We start from the raw sequence: 26,651 nt of genomic DNA on the forward strand, positions 1-26,651 counted from the left end.
CATCAGTTTTTATTGCTCATCCCTACTTACCTGAGGATATTTAAAGTTATAAAGAGTCCATTCACTCTCGAAGCATAAGTTAATTTTTACGGCAGCATAAGAAATGTATCAGATGGAATTTGTTCGCTACACTGTTGGTCAAAACATTGCCAACCTTCTTTAACTGAATTAGTATTCTTAAAGACAGGAAATGAGGAATATATCAGATTAATTTTGTTACTGGGAACAATAACCAAGAAATTTGCCTGGTGCCATAGTTGCTCATTGAATGAGTTTACATGTGCTAGTGGTGCCAGCTGGAGGCATGAGCCAAGTCTGGCTTTAGGGCCTCACACACAATGCCTTAGAGGCTGTAAGCAGAAGGAGGTGGAAGGATTGAACTTTTGTGGGTATAGGTGCAGTACTGCTTTTCTTGGGCATCAAAAATAAACACTTTAAATTTCTTGAACAGCTGCTCCTAGAGAACTTCTCTAAAGACCACTGACTAGATCAGCTAATGCTTGGTACACACAAGGGCCAACTCCCAGGGAGTAGAGGAATATAAATCATGTACAGGCAGATGGAATTACATTAGAATAGCATCATGGTCAGCACAGACACAGTGGGCTGAAGGGCCGTTCTGGAGCTGAATTTTACATTTGTGCTCCTCCTGCTTTAATTTGTAGTTTAAGGAAACTAACATCTGTTTCAGTAAGTGTTCTGGATGGCAAAAGATCACCTGAGCCATTACACTGTCCTGTGTATCTCTGATGCATTAAGTTGTGAGGGGCAAAATTTGGAAATCTCACATAGATTTTGCAGCAGAGTAACATCACCAGGAGAACAAATCAAGAACTTGTTGAAAAATGTGAAAATTTGATTCAAGTTTTATATTTAAATCTTTCCCTTATGATTGAAGAAGGTTAAATTTTGTGGAAAAGCTTTGCAGCACTATGCTGTATCTTCTGAGAAGGCAGGTAGCGGATGAGTCCTATGATTGCATTGAGTGTTAAAGATCCAGACAGACAAATTTTTTCACCTCAGCTATGTCGCCTGTTATGCCAACTGCACCTGCTTTTCATTTTTAACCTCCAGTGGTTGCCTGTCTTCTACTAACCATACTACCACACATCTTGCTTTTACATCGAAAAGCTGACATATTACATCTTGGAGCAAACGATTCGGGTCAGGACTGTACTGCTTGACAGTGTCCATGGGGTTAGGGTCAATTGAGGCATTCAATGTACCATGAGATGATTATCTAAATTGGTATGGGAATAGGGCAGGAAAATGGCACTAAGTCGTAACACATTTTCCGAGATTTGATGGGCCAAACTGCAACTGTTCTGTGATTCAAAGAACAGGCTCCTGTATATTATTATATATATATTGCTTTTAGTACATGTCACACTGTGAGCTCAACTAACAATTCTAAATTTGTTAAATTATTTGCATGTTCAGGCTAATTTGGCAAATTATGTTCAATCACAAAGTCATATCTAACATTGGATGCTGCATTGTGAATTTTTCCATGTGCAGTTTGGTTGGGTACCCTTAGTACCTCGCTTTTTGTGAACAGCTAAAGCAACTTGCTGTTTGATATGATCCACCAGTCTTTGGGATGCATTTCTACATACCTGGCATCACAACTCTGGGCTAACTGTTGTTTTCCCTTTATGTTGGTCTTTCTTGTCAATTTACCTGATGTGGGAAAGACTAAAATCTTTGACAAAATAGTTTTTTAAAAGTGATATTACATTCTTCTCAATTGATTTACGCCTATCTCAGCCAGCCTGCTCAATGTTTCTATTTGCTTTTGTTTACTTGCCCTCTGGCTGTTTGTCAGATGTAGCCCTGCTGCTTTTCTTTCCTGCAGCAAGAGAAAGCAAGGTCACTATTACGTGGTAGGTTATCCCAACCTCCACAGCAAAGATAAAAAGGACTCTTCTATACATCACACTACATTGGACAGCTGGGAGGGCCACAGAACAGAGGCAAACAGATGCCCAAAATAATTAGGACAGGAAGAAGACGACTGACTACCTGTTTTATCAGGCACGTACTTCAAGGATTTCATGTGGTGACAAAGATGAAGTGAGCAGCTGGGCTGTGTGAGCATAATGCCGATTTGAGTGAAAAGACAATAAAGTGATACAGGGAATAAAGTTGAATTCAAGGAACTATTGTAATTGGAAGATATCTTCTCCCCCACCCCCATTTAATTACAGGACTGTGTTCTGATAGATGATGTGTTGTGCAAACGTACAATTTTCCCCATTCATTTACTACCTAAATCTTGGGGAAGTATCTAGAAGCAACAGATAGGAGGCAAGTTATTTTCACATTAAATAGGAAAAATACAAGCAAGTACCATCAACATAAGTATGATTTCCTCCTAGCGTGATGACAAACAACATGATGTAAAGGTTAAAAAGGCAGGAGAACCCACAAGTGAGAAGGTGGAAGTATTGATTTTATAAAATCTATTACATTTGTTACTTGCCTTTATCAATTTCATCTCTGCTAGTCAATGTGGGTTTATCACAATACAACATTCTGAGATTTATACTGACAGAATGTACTATCTGCAAAAGTATGAAAATTGCAGTCTGTTCTCCTGGGCCATGCAGAGGACACACTCCCTCACATTTTTGTGCACCAATTGGATTATTTTTAACATGGCTTTTTTGATACTTTAATCTGTGCTAATCAAAAAACATTTTCTGATGTAATTTCTAAATGCTACAATAAAGAACAGACTTAATGTGCATTAGCAATGAGCCACAAATCACATTTTTAATTGGAGTTAATCAGATTGGCACAATTAGTTAAAAATTCAAACATGAGCAAATTAGAATGGGATGGTAGACTTCAGCATTCAGTTTGAGAAGGAGAAACCTGGATCAGAAAGAATGGTGTTAGGCTTAAATAGGGATTATTACAAAAGAAATGAGGGCAGAGCCAGCTGGAGTAGAAGGATAAAGGAGTTCAGAAGCAAAAACAGTTGTGGAATAATGGCAGACAGTTGAGAAAATAGTTCACAGCTCACAATAAAGATATATCTCGAAGGTGATAAGCCAACTATGGTTAACAAGTGAAGTTAAGAAAAGCATCAAATTGAAAGGGAAAATATACATAGTGACGAAGATTCATGGTAAGAAGATAATTGGGAAAGTTTTAAAAGCCAAAAAATATGAACATAACAATAATGAGGGAGGAAATAAATGTTGATGATAAACTTGCAAGTAGTGTTAAGAAGTACAGGAAAGGCTTTTTTAAATACATGAAAAGGAAGAAAGAAGTTAACAATGGAAAACTAGAAAATGGCAGAGGAGCTGAATGAATACTTTGCATCAATATTCACAATAGAAGACACTAATAGCATTCTAAAAATATGAAATAATTCAGATGGCAAAAGGAGGAGAGCAAACAAATACAATAACTATCACGAGGGATAAAGTACCAGGTAAATTATTGAGGCGCAAGACTGATGAGTCACCTGGATCTGATGGGATGCATCCTAGATACTAAACGTAATAGCTACAGAGGAAGTGGCTGCACTAGTCATAATTTTCCAAGAATCCTTAGATTCTGGAAAAGGGCCAGAGGATTGGAAAACTGCCAATGTGCATCACTATTCAAAAAAGAGAGGGGACAAAAGAACAGGAAACTCAAGGCAAATTAGCTTAACATTTGCTATTGGGAGAATGTTAAGAGACTTTTAGAAAAAGATGTAACTTTGGAGCATTTACAAATGCACAATATGATCAAGCAGAGTCATGAAGAGTAAGTCATGTGTGAAGATTTATTAAATTCCTTGAGGAGTTTACAAGCAGGATAGATAAAGGAGCAGCAGTGGAGGTAAGACCATAACCTTAAGACATAGGAGTAGGCAATTCAGCCCACTGAGTCTCCTCCACCCTGGAGCAGAGTATAAAAATAGGGAGGTCTTGCTAAAACTATTCAAAGCATTAGATAGATCACAGCTGGAATTCTGTGAACAGTTCTGGTCACTTTATTCAAGGAAATATATTCTGGCATTGAAATCAGTGCAGTGAAGTTTCAATGGGTTAACTGAGGGTATGGAGGCGTTTTCTTCTGATAGAGGCTCAGGAGGTTGGTCTTGTTCTCACTACAGTTTAGAAGAATGAGAGGTGACCTTATTGAAACTTATAAAATTCTTAGGGGACTTGACAAGGTATTGGCAGACCAGGTTATTACCCCTTGTGTGAGAGGTGAGGGCTAGAGGGCACAAACAGACATCCACATAGAGCAGAAAGGAGGAGGAAAGTTTCTCTCTCAGAGGATTGGGAATCTGTGGAATTCTTTACCAAAAAAAGACTTTTAAGGCTCAGTTGTTAAGTATATTCAAGGTATATTCTTACTTTTAATCAGTAAGGGAATCAAGCATGATGTGGACTGCGGAATTCAGGATTAACAAATCAGCCATAATCTCGTTGTGTGGCACAGCAACTTTGTGATCTGAATGGCCTACATCTGTTCCTCTGTCTTTTCGCCTTATGGTTCACTCATGGAAAATCCTGCAGAACTGTACACAGTTGGACATTCCCTGGCACAAGCCACTGCACAAAATATATCTGTTTACATGAAATCATATTGCTCAATACATGTCAAAACATGTCAAGAAGTGGGTAGTAGTTGTGATTCCTGTATAATTCAATGGTTGTGGATGGCTTTGCTAACGAAGAACATAAGAACTAGCAGCAGGAGTAAGCAATTCATCCTCTTGAGCCTGCTCAGCCATTTGATATGACCATGGCTGATCTCATCTTGGCCTCAGCTCCACTTTCCTGCTCACTCTCCATAACCCTTCAACTCATTACTAATTAATAATCTGACTAGCTCCTCCATAAAGTTACTCAGTGTCCCAGTACTATGTTTCAAAGATGTGAAAACTCCCATATAAAGCAGACACTTTGGACACTTGTTTTGCTGATTAGGAATGGCTACGTACCATTGCAAGGAGAATGGAAAAAAGGCAGGAGAGAATTACTTTTACATGGCAAACATAAAGCCCACTTCACCTCAGAGTAGAATTTCTCATCAACACAAGTGATTACTCAACTTCCACTACTTCTTTGTGCACACAAGTTCATCCCCCTCAGACAGTGACACATTTATTTTATATCGCCCGATGTCTGTGTAAGAACAGCAAACATGCACAAAGGCTGCTTTCTACATTACAAGTTCCGCCTTCACAAACATTTAGCTTCTCACTTTGGGATCAATTGAGGAGCACAGAAATCAGCAATGTTTTAGAAAATAGTAATACTACATCTTTGATCATGGTCTGCAAAATAATTGTTGTTGTATACGTTTAGATTTTATTCCTATTAGGATATAATAAAAGCGACATAAAAGCGACAGAGCTTGAATTATATTCCTGCTGTTTTATCCACGAGAAACACCTAACTTTCAATTTTGAAGGGAAACACGCTCATTCTGAAAATACTAATACCCAAGAGAATTTTTTTTAATAATGTGGAAAAACTAACAGAAAATACCTTGTCAACATAAAAGCAACATTTCTGTGCTAACCATTCAAAAAGGGGATTTAAAAAAAAAGATTTGCGTGCAGTTTTTTAAGATACAACAAAATGGCTAAAGAAACCTCATTGGAATGCACATTGACCTTTGACCCGTCATCCATCTGCTGCTGAATTCATTTTGGCTGACAAGGCCTGATGAAGTGTTGAACGAGAAACAACAAAACTGTGGCAGGCTGAGCATTAGTGGACCATCGACAACAATTTAATTCAAAGAACCATGCCTTGTATATGTCACATAACTTTGGTTATTTCTTGACTTCAATTACAAAAAAAGACAAAAATTTTAAAGTGACTTTTCTTTTTCTTCCAAAATGAGAAAACCTAAATAATTTTTGAAACGCTGCTTGATGCTAATGGAACTACTGATGTGACCGTAGAGTTGAATGACATTCACCTTACGGCAAAATCCCGATCTCAACCTGTGTGTCCAATGGGAGGTCAAGACAAATCAGTCTTCCCCACACGAAGGAGGAGTTGATCAAAAATGCAGTGACTAGGACTGAACTGGGTATTTTGTTCAATGGAGAATAATTTGAAATTTATGGGAGGAATAAGTGAGTATATTAAAATGAATTAAACTATTCAAAAAGCTGAAAATTACATTTCAAGAGTGTGCAAATGTGGGCATCCTATAATAAGCTTTGGAAAAGGTGCCAATTTAAATCATGTAAATTGTTAACAAATGTTGTCAAGCTAGTGTTTCGGTCAAAACCTAACGTAAGATTTCCATGTGCACAAGCCAATTGTTTTAATCTGGTTGGCATGGACGGGTTGGACTGAAGGGTCTGTTTCCATGCTGTACATCTCTATGACTCTATGACATGCAGATTCTAAATATTCCTCAAGTGTTTTATCATATCATGTTATTAAACAAAAGCAGACTGAAGTAATACGAATTACAGGAAAATAACATTTTTAAACTTTGCATAACAAGGTACCCACATTGCTGATTGAGGTTTAAAACCACCAAACACTTGGGTCACTTCTTTCTACTTGGTTCTAAATCCCCAAAAATGCCAGTTTTTTTTTGGAAGGGTTCAGAAGCAGGTTAAAGGGCCTCAAAACCAGAGTAAGCAACAGCCACAAACCAATCAATTTAATCAGTCACTATGGTATGCACTATGTTAGTCTCAATTCACTGAAGCATTTCACCTTACCAATTGACAATCAACCTGCTGTCAGGTCTCCCACTTATAGTCAGGGTCTCAGCACCATTCCATGGTATACATTTGGTTTGCATTTTTAAATTAGCTTCCCTTCCATTTTTAGTTTCATTGACAACATAACGTAAATCAACGCATTTCAAAAAGATGAACGAAGTCTATATTTTTCAAGAAAGGTTGTTTTTCCTCTGCCAAAATTAATTTATTTCCTAAGTTTTCAGTATCAAAAGCTTGTAGTACACATACATTGAAGCAGGAGGGGCAAGTTACCGTTTTGCTTGTCTCAATATTTATTTATTCTGTGTCAGTCACAGATGTCACATCTCCATGCATCAACTACTTGGAGTATATCTTCAATTCAAGATGATCAAAAGATCTTCTAATACAATTTTGTGAAAGAAATGTCTTCATATTTTGCTCCTTGTCAATTAAACAATGGTAATGTTTTATAAAAAGTCTCTTCACATTTGATGTCAATTTTCGTAAGATGTACAAACAAGTCACCACTAGGCTTATAACTTTACAGCTCAAATCCTCTGACCAGCTATCACCACTAAGAATTAATGATACTGATACAGCTTCTACAAGCATTATTATACATTTTAAAACATTGACAGACCATTCTGCCCAACATGCTGGTACTGGTGTTCATGATCTATACAAGCTTCTGCTGATCTTCCTTCATTATCAACAACTATAATTTGTAGTGCCTTTAACATAGTAATATGTTACATACAGTAAGATGTTTTATAAGAGAGATCATCAACAAAATCCGACACCATCTTACAACTTCAGTAGGTGACTAAAAGCGGGGTCCAAAAGGCAGAGTTTAATCAGCATTTTAAAGTAAAAAATGAGGTCTGCAGATGCTGGAGATCACAGCTGCAAATGTGTTGCTGGTCAAAGCACAGCAGGTTAGGCAGCATCTCAGGAATAGAGAATTCGACGTTTCGAGCATAAGCCCTTCATCAGGAAACATTTAAAAGATGACATATAAAGATGTTTAGGGAGGGGTGTTTACTGTTGAGCTGAGATAGGTGAAAACACAGTTTGTGGTGGAATGATGAAGATTGAGAATGCACAAGAGGCCAGAATTGGAAGAATGCTGAAAGTTCAAAGGGCTCTGGGTCTTGAGGTTACAGTGATAGGGAGAGGGAACACCAACAAGAGATCTTAAAATAATGACGAAGACATGGAAATTCTTTAATAAATAAAACCAAGGCAAATGGGACTTGCTGTTAGTAATATATGAATTCATGTTGCACCTTATGCCAAAATGGCTCAAGGTCCTTTAAGTTATGATATATATTTTAGGTGCAATGACCATTGCAAAAGCAAAGGAATGCATATTTGTGCCTGGGAATTATACTCTTCATCAAGTTTATCTTATGTTAGATTATTTCAGATGTGTATTATCCACTTTCAGCTCTTCTTTATAAAATCAGGCTGTCTGGCATTCTTGGGCTAAGAATTTTAAGCCAGAATAGCAACATGTTGTAGTCAAGTTAAAGATGATCAGAAAAATGAACAGAACACACCAGGTAGAAAATAATGCATGTGATGACTTAGATATACTGTAAAACAATTCAGGCATCTTGCAAATCCATTTCACCAATTCAATCCCCCCTGCCCCTAGTTCTCTCTCTCTAATATGAACACGTATACTTTTCTCACGCCATATCACAAAAGTGAAAACATTTACATCATTTTGAAACTAAAGATTGAAAGTTTACATCACCAAAGCCTTGCCCAAGTTCAGGACATAAAATATATCCACTCACCAATTACATTTCTGAATCTCCAAATGTGAAGACAGAAGATGACTCTAGTAATTGAATCGTCACATTATTATCTCAAGCTTTAACCATTATTGTATTGCCCAGGTCATTGCAGTCAAAATTAAAGCTTAAAATTCATGAGAAATGTTGGCATTGTCAGTAGGGGAATCAAGGGTTACAGGGAAAAACGCAGAAAAGTGGACATGAGGAATCTGCCATGATCTGATTGAATGATGGAACAGGCTCAAGGGGCTGAATGGCCTACTCCTGTTCTTATTTCTTAAAGTTCTTATTAGGGTGTGTAATACAGTTTACTGCATTGATATTACAGTAACTAAATGAATACTTCTCTCCAGATTTGTATTGTAAAGTATTACAAGTAAACATTTGTTTATTGTTGTGAGAAAATAAATAATTTATTGGCATTTGGACCTGTTCTAGGATTCTGACGATTTCATTAAAGGTATCAAGAAAGTTCAGTGCAATCTGATAGAAGGATCTAAAACTTTGAGAGGCAAGAAAAAGTTGAATACTCTGCGTCTTTTCTTCCCAGAGTGGAAATATTAAATACTAGCAGGTGTAGGCTTAAGATTAAAGGGGGCAAGTTTAAAGGAGATAGAGTCATAGAGATATACAGCAGGGAAACAGGACCTTTTAGTTCAGCTCATCCATCCCGTCCCATTTGCCAGCATTTGGCCCATATCCCACGAAACCATTGCTATTCATGTACCCATCCAGATGCTTTTAAATGTTGTAATTGTATGTGGGGGGGGGCAATGTTTTTACACAGAGGGAACCCACTTCCAGGGAAGACAGTAGAAGCAGATACAAAAGCAACATTGAAGAGACAGAACACATGAACAGGAACAGGCAACAGAGGCTTACAGATCATGTGTAGGCAGACGGGTTTAGAGTACAATAACATTACGATCAGCATAGATTTAGTGGGCTGAAGAGTCTGTTTCTCTGCTGTATTGTTCTGGTCCACAACAGATTCTTGCCTCGGACTATTATTAAGGAACCTGAACATTGGTGCCTAGCTAGCTACACAGTAAGACCTAAAAGTGAATCGATTACAGACTTACTACCCAGTTCCAGTGTAATAATGAGTTGAACAAAGAGAACTTCCAGTACCAGCATAAACACAAATAGGGCAGACACAGAGATTATTGTGTATTACAGTGGGACAAGAAGGGAAGGCAACACAGGAATGTAGAGGCGAATCAGAATCCATGAATCACAGCAGTTTCAAATTTAGACAAATAAGTTCAAACAGTAGAGTCAGATGAAGATTCATCTAGACTTGAAACATTAGCTTGCTCTCTCTCCATGGATGCTGTCTGGCATGCTGTGATCTCCAGCATTTGTTGTTTTCAGGTTATGTTAAATACCATCTTACTTTTGCTACATACTTTGTACATACTTCTTTCAAGGTTTCCATTGTTCAGATTTGCAATAGACCTTAGCTTTCACTTGTAGCATCACAAATATAGGAGGTTTTATTGGAAATCCTCAGACAATCCAGGAGGGGTGTAGAGGTGGAGAGAGACTGGACACCTCTCTCAACTTAACTACTTAAAAATCCAGACGGATATCTCCTGTTTTCTCCAAATGGAGCACATACTTTCTCTTTGTTGGGTTACATCTCACTTCTGGATATCAAGAACATAAACACATGCTGACATTGGTCAAAGCTTTGGAATTTCCCAAGCAAGGCTAAACGTACAACGATAGTTAAATCTGAAGAGTCAGTCTAATCAGTGTCAGTGTCAGACCATTCAGTGGACAATGACCAACTAAGTCACTAGGAGGGTTTGGACAGTCTTTTTATTCACTATGATTCCTCCAACTGAGGCAACATAACTGTTGTACTCTCATCTCCACAATGACATAATTTAAAGCCTCACATACTTTAACCAGGTAAAGCCACTTACATTAGCTGTAAAAAGCAACAAATCTCACAGCATGTTCAGCAAGACTCATAATGAAATAGACCATGCACTGGGTATGACATGCATAAAGTTGACCGCAAATTAAATATAAGCTAACAATTCAACCTGAATTAGAGTTGACTGATACAATACGTAATTAAATAGCATATGTTTGTTTCCATTTGTTGTTTGTGTTATATATTTACCACATGCACAATAAACCCTGTGTCTATTGCTACACCATAATGCATAATCCTTTTCCTAGCCCATAATCCATTATAATGGGCAGAAGACAGATGTATATGTAGATAAGATGGTGTTATTAGCAGGCCCAATGAGAGTGAGTAGGGAATTCACGCTTCTCTCTATGACACTGCTGCTTGTCGCTGCTCCAGCTGGGAATTCTATTGTCACACATTGTGACTTGTTTGCCTTGTGCCATCCTTATGTATCCACCATAGCTCATCTGCAAGCACTCTCTGTGACATCTGTTATCCAATTATGCTGAGGTTGCCCCCTTTTCGTGCTGCCCTCCATTTTGCCTCTAGATAAGATCTTTGTAGCATTTCAACCCTGATCAAATGGCTGAAATACTGATGTTCTTTTCAGGATGTCACGTTTTAGAATTCTTTGATTTTTCAAATTCATTTATCTTATGGACTGCATGCAGTTTCTTATATCTTAACATCCTTATTTCGTAGGCCTCATTTTTATTCCAGTGATCTTTACTTATTATTCAAGTTTCTGAGGTGTGCAGGAAACTGATACAGATGCAGCATATTCTGAGTTTTCCCTTGCTACAAGCTTGAGTTTTCTTGATGTTAACACATCTTTGCAAAATTACTTCTGGAGATCTCAGTCCTCCTTCTAACTTCTACATCACATTATCCCATTTACACTTGCTCACCGAAAAATGACTGAACAGTGGAAATAGTGCATAAAATTCTCAGCCATTCTTCAAGAAACAGACGCATCCAATATTAGTCAGGTATGTGCACTACATGTACATTTTCTGTAAATTGGTGACTCTGGGACCAAGGATGTGCCTGAAATCGATTCAAGTGATTAGAGACATGGGTGATATAGACCAAGGGTTGGTCATATTACAGGAATAGATCTGCATTGATTCTGTGAAGTGGATAGTGAGCTCAGTATCAAGCTGAGCCAATGCATGGAATATATAGTTTTAACCAATCCCACAACCAACAAATCAGATTCATGCTCTGTGGTCCTGCCACATCCAGCTGTGAATGGTGAGAGACAACTAAGTACTGAACAGGAGTTGGCGGTCCACAAAAATGTCCATCCTCAACCATGGGAGCCCAGCACATAAGTGCAAAAGAAAGGAAGCACTTGCATCCATCTTCAACCAGAAGTGCCGAGTGGATGGTTTACCCTGACGTCTATGAGCTGCCAGCCTTCAGCCACATCAATTCATTGCATGTGACATTTCAATGACTGGAAAGTACTGCCAAGATTTCTCATTTCAAGCTAAGGAGAAGTTACAGTGAGACTTGGAACCATAGAAGGAGTTTGGACTCTTACAGTGTGAACTGGACTGGACAGAAAACGGAGTCACTGTTTCTGGTCCAGCGGCCCTTTTTCAAAGCTAAAACATTCCCTCTACTTTCTCTCCATAGATGCTGCCAGACATGCTGAGTTTCTCCAGCAATTTCTCTTTTTAGAGTCATAGATTCATAGAGATGTACAGCACAGAAACAGACTCTTCGGTTCAACTCGTCCATGCCGATCAGATATCCCAACCTAATCTAGTCCTATTTGCCAGCACCTGGCCCATATCCCTGTAAACCCTTCCTATTTATATACCCATCCAGATGCCTTTTAAATGCTGCAATTGTACCAGCCTCCAAAACTTTCTCTGGCAGCTCATTCCATACACGTACCACCCTCTGCGTGAAAAAGTTACCCCTTAGGTCTCTTTTATATCTTTCCCCTTCCTCCCTAAACCTATGCCCTCTAGTTCTGGACTCCCCCATCCCAGGGAAAAGCCTTTGCCTATTTATCCTATCCATGTTGTTTCAGATTTCCAGCGTACACAACTTTTTTTTAGTTCCCTGTCTTCTTTGGTTAGTTAATCCTCTATCCATGCTACTATACCACCCTAGTCATCTTATTAAATAGCCTAATGTGTGGAAGCTTACTAAACACCTTCTGAAAATCCAAATATATTACATCCACTCCTTCCCCTTTATCTATCAAGCTCGTTGCCTCCTCAAAGAATTCTGGTAAATTAGTCAGGCATGAAATCATGCTGACTCTGCTTGGATAGTTTGGATTTCTAAATGCGTTTCTATTACACTCTTTATAATAGATTCACTAACATTTTCCGAATGACAGATATTAAGCTAACTGGTCTATAGTTGTCTCTTTTTTCCCTCTCTCCCTCCCTTTTTGAATAAGGTTATATCGGTGCTAGTTTTCTGATCCTGAGACTTTTTCCAGAACGTCAGGATTCTTGGAAGATTTCTACATCTACTCTCACTGCAGCTATGTCTTTTACAGACATAGGATGTTATCCCCAAGGTCCAACAGGCCTAGCAGCCTTTAGTCCCTTTACTTTCCCAAGTAACTTTTCTTTTGAGATAGCTGTGTATTCCACTCTGCCAAATATTTTAACCCCAGATTATTGAGCATATTTGAAATTCTATCAGCACCCATTATGACAAGTAAATTATTGGAAGTGGCATTGGACAGGATAATGGGGCAGCACTGAAGGAAGTGAGATGTTGGGGACAGGTGTAAATTCTCCAGTGAGGCCTTGAGTGTGAGACTGGGGAATTTAAATACAATTCATGGGCTGCCCTCTGGATTCTGCAACAATTCAGTCAGCTTGCCTGACTCTCTGGAGAGAATCCTGTGGGGGTAGGTTGGATTTCTCATTGTAAAAGCTAGGAGGAATTTTCACCAAAAGACACAAGTGTAATGGCAGCTCCTTGCTTTTCTCAAACATCACTGAAGGTCTTAGTGAAGGAATGAGGCAAGGTAAGTGCAACTACTTTCCATGTGCTGCCAGTTGGTCTCAAATCCTAGGGTTGATCAGCAAGGTGGAGTAAACTCGATGGGCTGACTGGCCTAATTCTGCTCCTATATCTTATGGTCTAAAGGCCAGGGTCATCCCAGAGCCCTGAGTGAATGTGGAAAGAGGAACAATGACTTCAAAGTGGGAACAGCTCTTAGCCTCTCCACCTTTGTCGATGGCACCTTGTTTCACTCCTCTATCCCTCAGTCTTGTCACATGCAGCAATTCCCTCTCATCAGTCAGGTCCTTTGACAGACAATTACACAGCATTCTGTCACACACTTTCCTCACTCCCGCCACTTGTTTTTATTCCCTTTCCTCTTTGCAACAAATATTCTCTTAAATAGTTTACAATCAGGAAAAATGATCTTCGCTTGAAGGATCAAAATGTGGAATCAGTTGGATGGAGTCAATAGACAATAGGTGCAGGAGTAGGCCATTCTGCCCTTCGAGCCTGCACCACCGTTCAATATGATCATGGCTGATCATCCTTAATCAGTATCCTGTTCCTGCCTTATCTCTATAACCCTTGATTCCACTATTCTTGAGAGCTCTATCCAACTCTTTCTTAAATGAATCCAGAGACTGGGCCTCCACTGCCCTCTGGGGCAGAGCATTCCACACAGCCACCACTCTCTGGGTGAAGAAGTTTCTCCTCATCTCTGTCCTAAATGGTCTACCCCATATTTTTAAGCCGCATCCTCTGGTTCGGCACTCACCCATCAGCAGAAACATGTTTCCTGCTGCCAGAGTGTCCAATCCTTTAATAATCTTATACGTCTCAATCAGATCCCCTCTCAGTCTTCTAAACTCAAGGGTATACAAGCCCAGTCGCTCCAGTCTTTCAGTCTAAGATAATCCCGACATTCCAGGAATTGACCTCATGAACCTACGCTGCACTCCCTCAATAGCCAGAATGTCTTTCCTCAAATTTGGAGACCAGAACTGCACACAGTACTCCAGGTGTGGTCTCACCAGGGCCCTGTACAGCTGCAAAAGAACCTCTTTGCTTCTATACTCAATCTCTCTTGTTATGAAGGCCAGCATGCTATTAGCCTTCTTCACTACCTGCTGTACCTGCATGCTTACCTTCATTGACTGGTGTACAAGAACACCCCGATCTCTCTGTACTGCCCCTTTACCTAAATTGATTCCATATAGGTAGTAATCTGCCTTCCTGTTCTTGCTACCAAAGTGGATAACCATACATTTATCCACATTAAACTGCATCTGCCATGCATCTGACCACTCACCTAACCTGTCCAGGTCACCCTGTAATCTCCTAACATCCTCATCACATTTCACCCTGCCACCAAGCTTAGTATCATCAGCAAATTTGCTAATGTTATTATTAATACCATCTTCTATATCATTAATATATATTGTAAAAAGCTGCGGTCCCAGTACTGATCTCTGCGGTACCCCACTGGTCACCGTCTGCCATTCTGAAATTGAGCCGTTTATCACTACTCTTTGTTTCCTGTCAGCCAACCAACTTTCAATCCAAGTTAGTACTTTGCCCCCAATACCATGCGTCCTAATTTTGCTCAAAAACCTCCTATGTGGGACTTTATCAAAAGCTTTCTGAAAGTCCAGGTACACTTCATCTACTGGATCTCCCTCGTCCATCTTCAGAGTTACAACCTCAAAAAATTCCAGAAGATTAGTCAAGCATGATTTCCCCTTCATAAATCCATGATGACTCTGACCTATCCTGTTACTACTATCCAGATGTGTCATAATTTCATCCTTTATAATACACTCCAGCATCTTTCCCACCACTGAGGTCAGACTAACTGGTCTATAATTTCCTGTTTTCTCTCTCCCACCTTTCTTAAGAAGTGGAACAACATTGAGTCAAGAAATAACAAAGAAAAACAATTAGTTAAAGGACCCTATATGTAAAGAATTGCACCTTCAGTTTGACAGTGAAAAAATTTGGTTTGAAATTAAGGTTTTAAAATTAACTAAAGGCATTCAACTTTACCTAACCAGCCTGAGAAAATCAGTAAGATGGTACTGAAACAATGCCCGACACTTAAGGAGTTACTTCACAATGCTCAACAAAAATAAATTCCATTGAAAAAGAAAGAGCCTACAAATAAGATGCACCAAGCTTAGTTAATTAAGGAAGTGAGCAGCCAAGTCAGTGTCAGTCCCTCTAGTATAACACCAAAAAATAGTAAAAGGGAAACAAGGAAATGGAGTGATATTCAACCAAGTGCTCTGGACCTGGCTTCATGGTACACAGAAAGCAATCCAACAAAAATAGGAACTTAGAGCTACCACAAACACCAGAGAGAAAGTTCTCAGAAAACTAATGGAACTCCCCAGGCCTGGTGGGTTTCATTCTGGGTTTTAAAGGAAGAGACTGCAGTGATAGTAGATGCATTAGATGCAATGTTGCAAAATTTCCTAGTTTATGGTAACATAGTTTAAGGCAATTCTGAAGCAAATATCAAATGATGTATGAGCATATTGACATCTGCTCACATGACACATTCTAATGTTACTATACTTAAAGAGGTCCAGATACCTGTTGAGAATCTTAGCTTCATAAGACATTGAGCATCGGGCATCCATGTGTGAGAAGTTCAAAGAACCAAAGAGCCAGCAGGCAAAGAATGTACACAAGCACAAACCATGGGCGCAGACTGTGAATGAAAGTGCAGGCTTGACTTTCCACCGAGTTTGCCAGTGGTGCCCAGAAAAAAAAAATCATCTTCCAGTCTGACAGTCTCTTTATAAACCCAGAACTTTTTTTGGGAGTAGTGGTGTCAACATGAAGGGTTGTGCTGTGAATAACATTAGACTTACTGAATTGGTATCATGAGCAGATCTGTAGCATGACAGTGACTGAGGCATCAAGTGTCAACATACTCTCAACACCTGGTGTAATCTCCTGGAAAACCTCCAATAAACTCAACATGAGCATGCAAGAACGAGGAGCACAAGCAGGACATTTGGTCCCTCAAGCCTGCTCTATAATTCAGTAAAATCATGGCTAATCCCACTTTCCTGCCTGTCCCCCATAATCCTTGACTCTCTTGTAGATCAAACATCTCCGGTTATGGCTGAGCAGTTTATGAGATGACAAAGTTAATCGTGTTCACCTCCTCCTTAGTTGTCTCTTAATCATCTCACGTATTTACAACCAACTTAAATGTTTCACTGATGCCATTGTTGTGCTGAGTGCTCGGGGCGGGGGGGGCAGTAGTCAAGGAGAGAAGGTGCAGGTACAGAAAGACTCAAATTTGCCACGATGTGGCCTTGACATTGTTAACAGTGTCAGATGACCTGAGACAGGTGTGATATGGGCACTCCACTGAAAAACAAGTGGAAAATGAATCCTCCAGACCAGCAGTGCCTGGTCGGCCTCAGCTGCCACCCATTTGAGTGGAAGATCTCTTAACTAGTAGCTAATTCAGCTTTGAGGAGCCACGTAAATCGACAAAAAAATGACCCTGTTCTACCACCATCTCCCAAACAGCAATGGGTGAAGAAACAAGATCTGGTGTGACTAATGAAAAATTTAAAGGGCAAGGTTTTACTCATCTTGTAGGTTCTAAGTAGTACTGTCCATAGCATGCATGTTTCAATTCCAGAGACATCCAGTCATTCCAGAGGATTGACAAGTCTAATGCTGTTCCACAACAAAGGAAATTAGGCATGCAAGAGGGCATTTGAATAAAAATAATGTGTCAAGTTATAGAGAAAAGATAGGAGTTTGACATGAAGTCAAAATGCTCAGAGAGCTCATGCAAACATGATGGGCCAAATGGCCTCCTTGTGCACCATAACAATTCTGTAATTCTGGAATGGGAAAAGTCTCTCTATATTCTGTCAATACAGTTTTGGCACGTTTTTCTCATTCTCATCAGTGTCATTTTGATTTTATTGAATCCATTACACAAAATAATAGCTGGGAAAAAGTGAAAAGGCCATTAGAAGGGAAGCTCTTAGTTCAGCTGACAGCTGCAAATCATGCATCATTTCAGCTGCTTTAACATTTCCTTTCAATAAAGGCATACTGGAGAAGCAAAGAATGGGTCATAGACAGACAACAGCATAGAAACAGACTATTTGACTCATCACAGTAATGTTTTTTCCATGGTAGCAGTGGCCTACACTTGCAATATTTCATAATTTTTAAGGCAGAAATCCAGCTTTCTTTTGAAAGACGACCATGAGCTCTGCTTCAACAGCAGCTTGTGGAAAGTAAAATCCGCAGTTTAAGAAGAAATCTAACTGCACTGCACCTTTTTAACTCAAGTTTGTATTCTGATAGATCGATATCAGCTACTCTTGTAAACTGGTCGCATAATCAGGATCCAGTTGTTGTAAATTTGAAACATGAATTTTTGCTGTGATCCCACTTATACAAGCTTGACGTAGAGCCAAAATGAGGGCATCTCATTTCATATTGGGAGACTGGTCAGGCAGCTGGAATCTGTGAGGAGGTGTTGCATTCCATGGGTTAGCTAGTGGTCAATTTTCATTGTGATTTGATCTCTGCCTAGCAATGCAACCGCAGAAAAAGTGAAACTGTTCGTAGAACTAGTTTGAAACTCTTCTGTCATTTCAATTGATGCACATAGAACTAATCGCAAAATCAAAGACACTATTATTTATCAATCACAAATAAATAACTTAGAGTCATAGAGTCAAAGAGATGTACAGCATGGAAACAGACCCTTCGGTCCAACCTGTACATGCCGATCAGATATCCCAACCCAATCTAGTCCCTCCTGCCAGCACCCGGCCCATATCCCTCCAAACCCTTCCTATTCATATACCCATCCAATGCCTCTTAAATATTGCAATTGTACCAGCCTCCACCACATCCCCTGGCAGCTCATTCCATACACATACCACACTCTGCGTGAAAAAGTTGCCCCTTAGGTCTCTTTCATATCTTTCCCCTCTCACCCTAAACCTATGTCCTCTAGTTCTGGACTCCCCGACCCCAGGGAAAAGACTTTGTCTATTTATTCTATCCATGTTCCTCATAATTTTGTAAACCTCTATAAGGTCACCTCTCAGCTTCCGACGCTCCAGGGAAAACAGCCCCAGCTTGTTCAGCCTCTCCCTATAGCTCAAATCCTCCAACCCTGGCAACATCCTTGTAAATCTTTTCTGAACCCTTTGAAGCTTCACAACATCTTTTCAATAGGAAGGGAACCAACTATAAAATACTTGCTACTCCATCATCATAGCAGCAAATGTAACATATCAATCATTCCTGCAGAGTTGTGGCACCCTTAAGCTAAACTGGACAACTCCCAACAAAGTAACAAATGTATTTGTTGACTAATATTCAATAAAATCCAAAATAGTGCATGGTAAACCTCACAGGCCGATAAATTATTTATTAAACAATATAGTTTGTCAGTTGTCATCATAAACTATAGTCACAAATGAAGATTTGCTTCCTATTCCTGGATTTACCGTTAGAAAGTGTACTTTTCTTTGGCAGAGAAGTTCACATTTCTAAAGTGAATATGTGATATTTTGAAAATATCCACTAATACATCCTGTTTGCCCCAAGGTGACATTATACCCAAACAATGGTTAATGATGATCCAGACGATAAGATTTCTGCCCCAAAAAAATGTTTATACTCTTGACGCTTTTTTTCATTAATAAATATGACATTAAGCGACAAAATAAATTCAACACTGTGCACGTTTTCTGTACAGCAAAAACTGTTGTGGAGGTCTCCAAACAGAAAGGCAAATTTAACAGAATAACAAGAGTCAATTGAACTAAAGAAAGATACTTCCTCATTTAATACTCATCAACAATACCTGTCAACATCACAGTTAGTAATGTACATGTCAAGCCTTCCATCTCAGCTCGTACTGGCGTAGAAGAGTTGATATTAGAATTGTGCTGGAAAAGAAGACAGGAAATGCACCAGCACCAATTGTGCTTATGAACTGTTCTTCAAACTAGAGTAGGGGACCTGTTGGAGACAACATGGCGGAAGTGTGCTCTTATGAATAATTTATTTGCAGCTGAACATGTTTACAGGGACTGAAGTAGTAGAAAGTAAGATCCAGGAGCATTTGGAACTGGTTGGACTGAAGGAGCCAAACAGTGCAGTGTAATTGAATTCTTACACCTTATCATTTACTGATGCATCATCATACACTGGTGCATAGTGAAGCAACAATATCGCTTGGAGACAGGATACCTTTGCAGCATCCACTGAATTCAATGATGAAGTCCAATTTTACTGCTGGTGGAGATGCATAATTTGAGCAAGGAGATTTGACTTGGCCTGATCTGGTGAGAGCCAACATACCACAAACTGAACAGGTTTCCTTGCACTTTGGCCTTGGCAACCAGAGTACAAGCAATGCTTGACTGTGAACACTATGATGGAAAACAGAACAACAGCAATGGTCGCAGCATGATTATCTTTTGTGACTGATAATGGATAAAGTCAAAATAGGTTTGAAACACTGAGATCCATCTTTAATGCACCAATTTTGATAGGTTCCGATTTCAGTATTATTTAATTATGACAAAAATGAAAAATAAAACTTCATCATCATGTGGGATCACTTTGTGTCATGCAGGCTTCTTGACATGAACTGTTCACTCTTTTAATCTTATTTTATTGCACATTTTTGTGTGCTTAAGTTGTTCTTCAAACACGTTAATTAAAAGAAAAAGAAAAAGGCCAGTGTAAATTCCAAGACAGACTATATTAAAATAATGGATGTCCAGAAATGCTCAGAAGATATTCATTTCTTCTGGCCTTTTGTTTGATGGTTAGAAAATGTTGAAACTTCATAGTTGTGGTTTATGATGTCACCTGAGCTTCTCAATGAGATCATTGTTTTCCTAATCATTCCCAGATTTCCATTACACTTTGTGGAATTTTCTAGACACCAAATTCCATGATAATCAACTGCCAATTAGCTTTCAATAAACATCAGAAATGATTTCCCATTGGTCAATCTTTTGATGTGAATGTTAGCATATGACATATTGATGACTGCTGACTGTGGCTGTCATCTGCAATGGGACCTGTCGTCAAAATGTAAAAATAACTAAAGAACATACTGCACTTATTGCCAGACAATAAATACTACTAATGACTTAGATAACAGTTACAAACCACAAGGTCACCATATGAATTATCTGAGAAGCCAACTGCATTTTAATCATGATACCAAAGAAACAGCATTCAAATCATTATACCTGTACTGGATGTTTGAAGGAACTTTCTAATTTATCTAATGTTCCTGCATTTTACCCATTGTTATGCAAATATTCCCTTTCATCTATTGATCCAATTCCCCTTAGAAGGTTATTATTGAATCTGTTTGTTGCACCCTTTTAGGAAATGCATTCCAGTTCATGACTGTTCATTGAGTGAAAGTCACTCCAACTCTTTTCTAGAACTTCCACCAAGTAGCTTTGATTTTCCATGAAATTTACCACATTATTGCCTAAATGTCACTGATTACTTATGGGAACTGGGAATCAGTGAAGGTCTCAGCTGACTTGTGGGAAGAAGTGGCATTTAAGCATTCAGTAGATTAGATCACTTAAGTGAATAGTGTAATTTCAACCAGTGACAAGCTATACCAAGACTAGAGAACAAAGATGTGACCATCGAAAGTGAAATAAAAGGAACCCCAATGTGAAGGCACAAAGCAGCTTGCAGGCAAATGATATTTCTGTCCTGGTAACATTCGAGGAACAGGAAGGGTTGAGATCAATGTCACAACTCTGCATCCAATTCTCTGTTGACCCAAATACTATGATGAGAGGTATCCAAGGTCACTACATCAGGACAAGTCCGGTCAATAAGGTGCCCTTGGTTGTCCATCACTGTGTAAGCAAAGACTTTTCAGCAGCAATCCCCATTACTTATGGTTGGGAAGTGTACCATGTGTGCAATTTCATTTTGTACAGAGAATGCAATCTTCATTTATCCATTTTGACTTCTCCCTCTTTGCAAACTGGAGTGATAAGCAACAGATAATTAGGATATGAAAAAGTGACTGATAAAACATTTCAGATTTTACATTTCCTTTCCAGCCCAAGTTTCACATGTGTTAAAAATGTAGTTGTACATCTTGTTTTGAATCTGGAAGTGAATATGTGAAGGATATTGATAATTGTCAACATAGAGATTAAATCTTTCAGCCTATGCATTTGAAACCTTAATGTGTCACTAGTGATTTCCTACAGTCAGCTGAAGTCTTTTGATTTTTTTGCCCCCTTCTCTTGTCCTGACATATAACAAAACCACATTTCATGCCAAACATAACATGCATAACTACAATTGTCATCCTGATGACGCATAGTTCATCATTAAAGTTGCAATTCTCATAACTGATTGAATTTTTTTCTGAACATTTGTATTCTTCATTCTGGCTTTTTCCTACGTCTCATGAAGAAAGGTGAAAGGAATTAACTATTTGAAGCAATGACACATATTTCAACACTCACCCCATAAACCTACATTCAAAGTGTTAAACTAAACACGAGGTTCAACTTTAAAGGAAAGTAAAGACCAACAAACAAAGAGTGGGGGAAGGATGCTGCTTTAGAATATTTGTTAAGAGCAAAGGAAACAAAATAGAAACAAGTTCTGCTCGAATAGTCAAGAAGTCTGCATGGGGTCATGCATGGTGGCATCTTAAATTAGTGCAAGCAAAGGGGGAAGGGCAGGAGGAATTTGGGTTGAATCACCAGTCTGTAGGAGCCAGCCGCAGAAACTCTCCAACAGCCTCCACCCCCACCTCCCCCCACCCAATCTCCCTCAACATTCCTCGTCAAGTTCTTTTGTCTGATATGAAACCACAGCAATTTTTTTTCAAAAACTTACAGTACAACCTCGTTGACCTCGATGAAATGCATTTGAAGAAAGAAAGGTACAACATTGTCAGCATTCCCTTACACATCGGCTGACAAGGTTCACTGTGGTTAACAGAAAAATTTACAGTACATAGTTCATTAAAAAGAAACTTGTTTGGACAATAAAGATCCATTAATAATGTAGTGTGCATACAATTCATTGGAACCACAAAGGATCACCTCACAAATCAGAGTATGCCACTCTTTCAAGCGTACAGCAATAGTTTCACACAATGTGGGTAATATAAAATATGGTGCTGATTATCTTCACTGTGTGACCAGAGAACACAGATAGCATTTAGTTCTCCAGTGATCTTAAATGATACCATTTCATGTTCCTCAGTATGCCTAGATTGTAGCTGGGACTAAGGTTGGAGGGACTGTAAGCTTTGTGGATAGGAGTTGGAATTTATGAAGAGGAAAGTTCAGCTAGTATTCAAAACTACTGCAGGTGGAGTTTAATGTGGGAAGTGGTACGGTCATCCACTTTCGACCTAAAAATAAAATTTTCTTTATGAAAGAAACCAGGTAATATTGAAGAGTAAATGGATTTAAGTGTTCAGCTTCACAAATATCAGAACGTCGGTGCAAAATGCACAAGTTTGTAAATATCATTAAATGGACCAATGGAATGTTAATTCTATCTCAAGCAACTCAGTTAGATCCAATGCAGACTATTGCATTTATTTTGAGGCTTCATGTATGATTATAGACATGTTTTTCTGTTATTCTAGTAGAGAACAAAACTACAGGATCTCATTTGGATGAATTGGTTCGAATCGCGCTCTAGTAAATTCCACAGTTTCCCTTCACAGTTACTGATTAGATTGGAGAGGGCTGAACTTCAGAGGCAAAAATATTGCTGTCTATGTATAGGTATATGTAGATCATTAAATCAGCTAGTTAGCATGAATATGTAACTTGCAGGTAGAAAGGTTGTTGAGCTGAGATATAAATATTTAAAATACATGCTTTATTTAAATCAACGCTGAATTAACAAATAATAGTGAAGTATATTCTAAGTTCCTTTTAACATAAAGATTACAAAAGGAAAGATGGCTTGACCAACAATAGACAGGAAGCACAGGACATAGACACCCCATCATTGTTCAGCAATCTATCCAATAATGTAATAATCAACCAGCTAAGTGGAACTTGAATATTATGGAAGAAGCATTATATAAAGTTTTATTCTTGTAGTCATCAGGATAGAATCACCAGAATACCAAATTTCAAAGGGAACAACAAATTTATGCTGCATTCGGGAACTCAGATTGACCAAAACATTGCAAAATTACCACAAAGACTTTCGTGGAAATTCAAAAATCAAACTGTATTCCTGAGAAAGGGCTTTTGCCCAAAATGTCGATTTTGCTGCTCCTCGGATGCTGCCTGAACTGCTGTGCCCTTCCAGCACCACCTATCCAGAATCTGCAAAGTTGAGACATTTGATGGAAAATGCACCAAGCTTTTGTTGAATTGAAAATGAGCAACATATGATCAAATTCCTTTTGACTGACCCTGCCGCAATCCAAATGGTAAGCAAGTTATTTGTGTGCAAGTGTTCCTTTGTAACAATGTTGATGACCCCTTCTATCATTTTGCTGATGATCGAGAGCAGACTGGCTTAGATTTGTGCTTGGACTTGTCCTGCTAGCTGTAGACAGGATAGAGCAATTCTCAGTATTTTTCTACTGTTAGATGGATGCTATTGTTGTAGGTATATTGCAGTAGCTAAACTGACGGCATAATTCGGGGCAGAAGTCTTTAGCACCATAACAGGGATGTTGGGCCTAGAGTCTTTGTAATGCCTAGTGTACGCAGTCCTTTTTTAATATCACATGGATGATGTGAATTGTCTGGTTTCTATGATGCTGTGGCCATAAGGAGGAAGCAGAGGTGGATCATTCACTTAAAACTACTGACTGAAATGGTTGCAAAATGTTTTAGCCTTGCTTTTTGATCCTCCCATCATTGAGGAAGAATGTTTATGGAAGTTCCTGATTCCTTCAGTTGTTTAATTTTCCAGCATCATTCACAACTGGACATAGCAGGGGTGTAATGCATTGATCTGATGCTTTGGAATTATTTAGCTCAGTCTCTGGCATGCACTGTTTAGCAAGGAAGTAGTCTTTTGTTACAGCATCATCAAGTTTGCTGCACAAGCATAAAGTAAGAAAAAGAAAGTGGTCTGGAAAACAAAATACAGTTAATAAGCAATGGTAGACATTTAAACAGGTATTGTATAATTCTCAGTAAAAAAAATCCAATCAGAAAGGCTTTGGGAAGAATGAGCCATATTAAAGAACTAAACAAAGAACTTAAGGCTGGCATCAAAATGGAAAGAAAAGGGAAATAATGTTATGCAGACCAAACGTTGGTCAGATCATTGGATAGAATTCAGAAACTAGCAAAAGATGACAAGAAAAATAAACAGGAAGAAAACTGAACATTAGAGCAAACTAACAAGAAAAAATTTGAAAAGATAGTAAAATATTCCACAAGTTCATGGAGAAGATGACAGTAACTGAAGTAAAGTTGGTGTTTGGGGTGAGACTGGAGAATCACCAATGGGGTAAAGGACCGCAATTGTTATCCCTGGAATAGATCGGGTGGCGCGGTGGGCGGAGGCAAGAGAGACGAGACAAGTCACAGCAGGACTTATACATTTCATAGTAAGGTCCTGGGAAGTTTTGCTGAACCTTGGAGTGCAGGTTCATAATTCCTTAAAATTGGAGTCCCAGGTAGATAGGATAGCAAAGAAGGCATTCGGTATGCTTTCCTTTATTGAACAGAGAATTGAGTGTAGGAGTTGGGAGGTCATATTGCTGCTGTACGAGACATTAGTTCGGCCACTTTGGGCATATTGTGAAATTCTGGTCTTCCTCCAATCAGAAGGATGTTGTGGAGCTTGAAAGGATTAAGAAAAGATTTATAAGGATGTTGCCAGAATTGGAGGATTTGAGCTACAGCAAGAAACTAAACAGGCTGGGACAGTTTTCCCTGGAGCGCCAGAGGCTGATGGGTGATCTTATACAGGATTATAAAATCAGGGGGCGTATGGATAAGGTAAATAGACATGATCTTTTCTCTGGGGTGGGGTGTCCAGAACCAGATGGCAAAGGTTTAGGGTGAGAGGGGAAAGATATAAAAGAGATCCAAGGGGCAACTTTTTCACGCAGAGGCTGGTGCGTGTATGGAATGAGCTGCCAGAGGAAGTGGTGGAGGCTGGTACAATTATAAGGCATTTGGGTGGGTATGTGAATAGGAAGGGTTTAGAGGCATATGGGCCAAGCGCTGGCAAATGGACTAGATTAGGTTGGGATATCAAGTCAGCATGGACAAGTTGGACCAAAGGGCCTGTTTCCATGCTGTACATCTCTATGACGTAGGCTAAAGTTAAAAGGTGGTGGCCTATCAACCTTCAGTAACTATGATGTTTATTGCAATGACATGAGATCAGAGCCGAAATAAACTAATTGGCTCTCAGACTCCTCAGTCATTCAGTAAGATCATGGTTGATCTGTTTGTGTTTTAAATCCATATTTCCATCTCCTTTATCCCCCAATATCCTTTGATTCCTTTCTCTAAGAAGAATACACGTCTGTCTCAAAAATATTTGATTACCCTGCCTCCACTGCCTTTGGAGACAGAGTCACAATGTACTGAGAGAAAACAATCATCTTCATCCCTGTGCGGAAAAGGTGATGCAAGTTTTAAAACCATGCCCCCTACATCTGGACAAGGGGTAGCAACCTTTTCATTTGCAGCTGTCAAGAGCTTTCAGGATTGGGTAAACTTCAATCCCTCTTCGAAACACCAGTGAAGACAAGCCCAGTCTGATCAACTTATCCACAAAGACAACTCATTCATTCCAGGTATCAATCTCATAACCTCCTCTGAACTGCTGCCAATACATTTACATCCTTCTTTAAATAAGGCCACAAAAACTGCACATGGTATATAAGATGTAGTCTTGGAACAATTTGGGAGATTGCAGCATTTCCAAGCACTCTCAGTGGCACTGCTAACAGTGAAGAGGTACTAGTCATTTGACTGGCCAGGAGCTCTCTTGAACAGGACATCCTCCAAGAAGGGGACAAAAACCTCAGATGTAGCCACTTAACACAGCAATGTCCATAAAGTCTGATTGTTACTTCTCAGCCAAGGAGCATGGTTAATTCCACCATGAAAAATTTTGGCCAGGGAAACAGAAGAGTCATAGAAAAAATATTTTGAAATTGTCTTCACTGCAACAATACTAAAAGCAGACCAGTAGAAAATCCAAGGGAAGAACTTCAAACAATCAT

The 26,651-nt window shown here is 39.1% G+C and overlaps 1 protein-coding gene across 1 annotated transcript in view; it reads right to left on the minus strand.

The window, feature by feature from the left end:
* The window catches only part of LOC132836984 (protein lin-28 homolog B-like), a 206,193-nt gene that overhangs the window by 12,631 nt on the left and 166,911 nt on the right, over window positions 1–26,651 (minus strand). The gene's annotated exons all lie outside the window — the stretch shown is intronic.

Source organism: Hemiscyllium ocellatum, chromosome 3, assembly GCF_020745735.1.
Source record: "Hemiscyllium ocellatum isolate sHemOce1 chromosome 3, sHemOce1.pat.X.cur, whole genome shotgun sequence".
Taxonomy (NCBI): domain Eukaryota; kingdom Metazoa; phylum Chordata; class Chondrichthyes; order Orectolobiformes; family Hemiscylliidae; genus Hemiscyllium; species Hemiscyllium ocellatum.